This window comes from Sinohyriopsis cumingii, chromosome 6 (assembly GCF_028554795.1).
Source record: "Sinohyriopsis cumingii isolate HCF-2022 chromosome 6, ASM2855479v2, whole genome shotgun sequence".
NCBI lineage: Eukaryota > Metazoa > Mollusca > Bivalvia > Unionida > Unionidae > Sinohyriopsis > Sinohyriopsis cumingii.
The window spans coordinates 165,476,381-165,483,351 of NC_142966.1; the positions used below are offsets into that span (position 1 = coordinate 165,476,381).

Here is a 6,971-nt window from a genome sequence, read left to right on the forward strand (position 1 = left end):
TCAGCGACGATGATGCAACGGATGTGAGGTCAACATTCAGTATAAAGCAAGATGATATTTGCATTGAAGATACGATGAACGAACAACGAGGAGCGACGATCATCGATTTTCTCGAGGTCGGACAGAGATAATTGTTCAGAATAAAATGTATAGTTCCCATCGCTAACGCAGAGCCATACTAAACGATATCGCTGCGATGAGAAATAGATTTAAATTCCCAATAACGGTAACAACAATAACCAATTAGGTTTTGAAAGTATCGACGTCGGGGTGCAAGTTCCCACCCCCACCCCTAGATAACTCTGTTGAGCTAGTGCTTTGATTTGCTAGCGAATCCATAATGGCGGTAATTGTGTATTCTCAGGAATAACTTGTAACTGTTCATGGACAAATCCATGCTATTGTTGATGTGGCTGTATGGAAGGGATTATGATGTGTCCACATTGTGAGCAGAATTCCGCATTTATATTCGGGACCAGTAATGTCATGTTTTGGGGTTGGGGTCTGGCACTTATTTTTAAAAGCAAATTCCTTCGTTCAGTAATTGGACAAAGTTATTACTCTGATTTATAACAAAATATCATCATATTAAAATCCATTTTAGAATTTAAAATCAATTAATTACCAATAAATACCAATAATAAATCTACCCCTCCACCTACGAAAATTAATGGTCATTACCCAATAATAACATGAATATGATATGTATATATTAAATATGATATATGTTACACCAAAAAAACAAGCTGTAAGAAAGTGGCATGATTAAGATTTCACAATAGTTGACATCCTGTACAAGATATTGTTGGCGTTAAAGAACATGTTGATATAAATAGGAAGTGTTGACACTGAAGTCTACAATTTACTAGCTACGCCATAATTATAATAAACAGGTAAACTTTGAGAGGGATGCCAGCACTGGGGCAAAATATTTATTAGAGAGGGCCTTCAAAAAGAAATGACATTGTATTATCAGTATGTAAACATAAAGCGCACTTACTCAAGAAATGAAAAATATTTATTGGACTTGAGGAATTCAGACGGAAAAAAACTACTGTCGTGAAAAAGTTCGATGATTGTTTGTCTAGTAAAGTCCTTACCACAATAACATATACTAGTAAAAAAGAAAAAAATGATTTATTTTTGTTTGATTTTACAGAAGTTAGAAATGTCCCTGTGTGTAATTCACCATATCCCATTTGGCCATCACAGTCGCATACGTGGCACGTGTCGAACATGTGATTAAACGTTCAAGACTAAAATTTGAAGCATTAAAAATTAATGGATGACAAAGCACAACTTTCTTAAACAAAAAAATAATTTTCAATTATTTTCCATGAAAAATGAAACATGCTGTTATTATCATTAAATATCTAACAAGACTAATCGGCAATTTCCGTACATCCTTTCAGACAAGTAGAACCGAGGTACCGGTACAGTGAAAAATTTTTGTACTACGTACAACCAGAAACAAATACCCTGATATATTGGTATACTGCTAACCTCAAGTGATGACTATACTTTCCCCATGTAAACCCGTTACATATTGAAGAAGGGGTGGGATCTCACTACGGATCGAAACAAACAGTAACTGCGTGTGTCTGACATGTGATCGATGTTTCCCTATTTCCAAAAATCTCAGAGACCTTGTTCACTGACGGTTACTTAAATGTGCAGATACTACAAGTAACATGCATATAAGCAATAAACAACCTCACATTCATTAGATTGTAATAATCCATTTGAGTGTTTTCTCTTGCTTTACATTTGTATGATTCATCAGTAAGCCTTTCCAAACTAAATATCAACGCTCCACGCCATGCACCACCAAACATGACCCAATCACCTGATACCAAAACAAAACATTCCTGTATCTAATTACTAAATATGTGCACATAAAAATACATCGAGAATTCGTTATATTATGAAATTTGGGATGGTTTATTTTAGTTTCTTGAATACCGTATAGGGTGACGTCTGCGCATCAAAACGGACTTATTATTCGGTTCAAGAAATATTTTCTGAACAGTGGCTTCCCATAACTAAATAATTAATTGCTGAACTCTTAGAATAAATTATCAAAGATCGCAGAAAGCACATATCTTATGTTTCATAGAATATTTTAGTCCGTGCCTCAATGATGACACCTGCCAATTTTAAGATTACATCTACACTATTTAGGTATATGACTTTTACTAAACAAATCTAAGCAACAATAGAATCCTTTCACTAGCCCCAAACTGCTCAATTTCAGTTTTTACTCCCTTGCTAAGGAGCATATGGGAATTTATGCAATTTTTGTTTCTTTGGACACAATAGGAAAACATTGTTACCGGCTGCATTTTTTAATGGAATTGGAAAATGTTGGTGTACATTTGTATTACTAAGTCAATCTGAGAGTATACATTCGCATTCTAACCCCGTGGTAATTATATCCTGCACTGTACTCGTCCCATCTGGTACATTGTGAATGCTAACATAAAATTGATGGACGCCGAAATAAGTATTACCGAATACTTGAAATATAACTCCATATAAAATGACAAACGATTCCATTGGCCATTTAGCAGAATTCACCATTTCTTTACAAATTTCACTATGTGAGATACGTAAATGTGAAGTAAAACTACGAAGAAATGCAACACACAGAACACGGAGAAATAATTGCATGTCATATATTTCAATCGATTAAACTTGAGATATCGCCCACTTAAGTAATCATCTCTCTTTTTAAGCTTACATTTCTTTTTAATTTTTCAATCTATATCCACGTAATGTCTTGCTATTAGATTATTCTCTAAGCTCATTAGCTTTTAAAGACTTTCCAACCGTAGGACCATATATATCGAATAACAAAAGATACGTGGACTGTTTGACTATAATAATCCATCACTATTTTAGTACCCATACATGAGGCACACAGACTAAGATCACAATTATTTTTCTCCTATTCTTCTTACTTTGGGTGTGGCAAACCTTGGTTTGATATAACCCCTTTTGGTATTGATTAAAGGAAATTCTTCTTTAGAAAGCGAGGTGTTTGATGTGATTGTGTATTTGGCTATAGTGACTAGTTAGCTATGATGTATTGATGCTATACCGCATAATCTACAGCTAGAATCTGACTGTTAATTTGAGTATAAAATATACTTTTCGTTAGTATATGAATAATTGGGATTGGGAAATAACTGGAAAGTTAATTACTGGAATGAGAATATAGGGACTATATAAGAAAAATAATGTGTATAATGGAATCTATAATTCTTAAACCCTGATTTCGATCAATCAGTTAATGATGTAACCTGCCTAACCTGTGATTATCTGTCATTGGTCCGACGGAGGTAAGGATGTATAATTGTCTAACTCAATAATAGCAAACATTCTTTTGCGACTTTTATAAACCGAGGGTGTGTTACTATCTCTAGTTGTGTGTGAAGTATAATATGTCTGAATAGCAACAACACTATATATCATCGACACAACTGCTCGCTTCGTCCCTTAACTGAACAGGAATTAAACATGCGCGTACCTCTATCATGTGTATTGTAAGGCATACTTTATTAAAATAAAATAAATGTGATCGTTCCAGGTACGTAAGCATTGAATAGTTCTCTTTTTTTTCCAATTCGCATTGCAATGCTGATGGGGGCATTTTGTAATTTTGTATGAAATTACAATATCCACCACAATGTCTAATCCTCTTCCTCCACCAACAGATCTATAATCTATATATCTATCTATCCATCCATCCATCCATCCATCCATCTAGCATGCATGCATGCATCGATACATACATACATGCATACATACTTACACATCCATGCATGCATGAATGCATCCATCCATCCATCCAGCCAGCCAGCCATACATACATATAATGTCATCGGAGACAAAAAGGACAGACACACAGTTGTAATGATATATGATTCAACATTTTGGGGGCCATGTACTAGATGTATTTTGCCCCGCCCACCCCCACCCGAGTCCAAAGATTGAACTTGTTATCTCTTGTAATTCAAAAGGTTTTGCGTAATTCATATTACAAGTGGTCACATAGCCATGAACATTTGAATAATATTGGCTAGAAGATCGTCGTGACAAATATGTTCAACACAAAATGTCACATTTTCGTGAAAAATTTATCTTGGTGGAAAATCATTACGCTAGTAACATGGACATAGATACGCGAACATTAAAACCCATTCAAATGAAGTAATGTGTTACAACCAGTATTAAATGCATATATGTACACATACATTGACTTGAATGCATGGCAAAGCCGTAGATAACTGAAAGAAGCAGAAGTATTATTCTTCCTTTTTCTCCCCTAAACAGTGTATGTAGATAAGAGTGCGTTACTATTTCTAGTTGTGTGTGAATAATATGTCTGAATAACGACAACAATATATATCATCGACACAACTGCTCGCTTCGTCACTTTACCTTACAGGAAGTAAATATGCGCCTACCTTTATCGTGTGTATTGTAAGACAAACGTTCAATATAATACAATCAATGTGATCGTTCCGGCTACGTAAGCAATGAAGAGTTCTATTTCTTTCAATTCGCATTGCAATGCTGATGGATTCATTTTGTACTTTTGTATGAAATTATAATATCTATGTCTCTTTCTCTTCCTCCACCACCAGATCTATCTATCTATCTATCTATCTATCTATCTATCTATCTATCTATCTATCTATCCATCTACTTATCCATCTATATATCTATATGTCCGTCCGTCCGTCCGTTAATCCATCATCCATCCATCCATCCATCCATCCATCTATCTATCTATCTATCTATCTATCTATTTGACATGCAACCATGAATACATACATACATACAAACATACATACGCACGCACGCACGCACGCATGCACACACACACACACACACACACACATACATACATACATATAATGTCATCGGAGACAAAAAGGACAGACACACAGTTGTAATGATATATGATTCAACATTTTGGGGGCCATGTACTAAATGCATTTTGCCCCGCCCACTCCCACCCCAGTCCAAAGATTGAACTTGTTATCTCTTGTAGTTCAAAAGGTTTTGCGTAATTCATATTACAAGTGGTCACATAGCCATGAACATTTGAATAATATTGGCTAGACGATCTTCGTGACAAATATGTTCAACACAAAATGTCACATTTTCTTGAAAAATTTATCTTGGTGGAAAATCATTACGCTAGTAACATGGACATAGATACGCGAACATTAAAACCCATTCAAATGTAGTAATGTGTTACAACCAGTATTAAATGCATATATGTACACATACCTTGACTCGAATGCATGGCAAAGCCGTAGATAACTGCAAGAAGCAGAAGTATTATTCTTCCTTTTTTTTTCCCCTAAACAGTGTATGTAGATAAGAGTACGCTACTATTTCTAGTTGTGTGTGAATAATATGTCTGAATAACGACAACAATATATATCATCGACACAACTGCTCGCTTCGTCACTTAACCTTACAGGAAGTAAATATGCGCCTACCTTTATCGTGTGTATTGTAAGACAAACGTTCAATATATTACAATCCATGTGATCGTTCCGGCTACGTAAGCAATGAAGAGTTCTCTTTTTTTCAATTCGCATTGCAATGCTGATGGGTTCATTTTGTACTTTTGTATGAAATTATAATATCTATGTCTCTTTCTCTTCCTCCACCAACAGATCTATCTATCTATCTATCTATCCATCTATATATCTATCTGTCCGTCCGTCCGTTAATCCATCATCCATCCATCCATCCATCTATCTATCGATCTATCTATATATATATATATGTCATGCATGCATGAATACATACATACATACATACATATGCACGCACGCACGCACGCACCACGCACGCACGCAGACACACACACACACATACATACGTACATACATACATACGTACATATAATGTCATCGGAGACAAAAAGGACAGACACACAATTGTAATGATATATGATTCAACATTTTGGGGGCCATGTACTAGAAGCATTTTGCCCCGCCCACCCCCACCCGAGTCCAAAGATTGAACTTGTTATCTCTTGTAATTCAAAAGGTTTTGCGTAATTCATATTACAAGTGGTCACATAGCCATGAACATTTGAATAATATTGGCTAGAAGATCGTCGTGACAAATATGTTCAACACAAAATGTCACATTTTCGTGAAAAATTTATCATGGTGGAAAATCATTACGCCAGTAACATGGACATAGATACGCGAACATTAAAACCGATTCAAATGTAGTAATGTGTTACAACCAGTATTAAATGCATATATGTATACATACCTTGACTCGAACACATGCAAAGCCGTAGATAACTGCAAGAAGCAGAAGTATTATTCTTCCTTTTTTTCTCCCCTAAACAGTGTATGTAGATACAAGTGCGTTACTATTGCTGGTTGTGTGTGAATAATATGTCTGAATAACGACAACAATATATATCATCGACACAACTGCTCGCTTCGTCACTTAACCTTACAGGAAGTAAATATGCGCCTACCTTTATCGTGTGTAGTGTAAGACAAACGTTCAATATAACACAATCCATGCGATCGTTCCGGCTACGTAAGCAATGAAGAGTTCTCTTTTTTTCAATTCGCATTGCAATGCTGATGGGTTCATTTTGTACTTTTGTATGAAATTATAATATCTATGTCTCTTTCTCTTCCTCCAAAAACAGATCTATCTATCTATCTATCTATCTATCTATCTATCCATCTGTCCGTCCGTCCGTCAGTCCGTTAATCCATCATCCATCCATCTATCTATCTAAATATCTATCTATATATTTGTCATGCATGCATGAATACATACATACATACATACGCACGCACGCACCACGGACACACACACGCACGCACACACACACACACACACATACATACATACATACATACATACATACATACATACATACATACATACATAAGTATAATGTCACGGAGACA

General features: G+C 35.5%; 1 protein-coding gene across 1 annotated transcript in view; it reads right to left on the reverse strand.

Moving 5' to 3' along the window:
• The window catches only part of LOC149798465 (uncharacterized), a 175,605-nt gene extending 169,190 nt beyond the window's left edge, over nucleotides 1-6,415 (reverse strand). The window contains exon 1 of the mRNA XM_089963657.1: nucleotides 6,310-6,415. The gene's annotated coding sequence lies outside the window, so the exon portion shown is untranslated. The remainder of the gene's footprint in view (nucleotides 1-6,309) is intronic.
• Nucleotides 6,416-6,971: the final 556 nt, after the last annotated feature.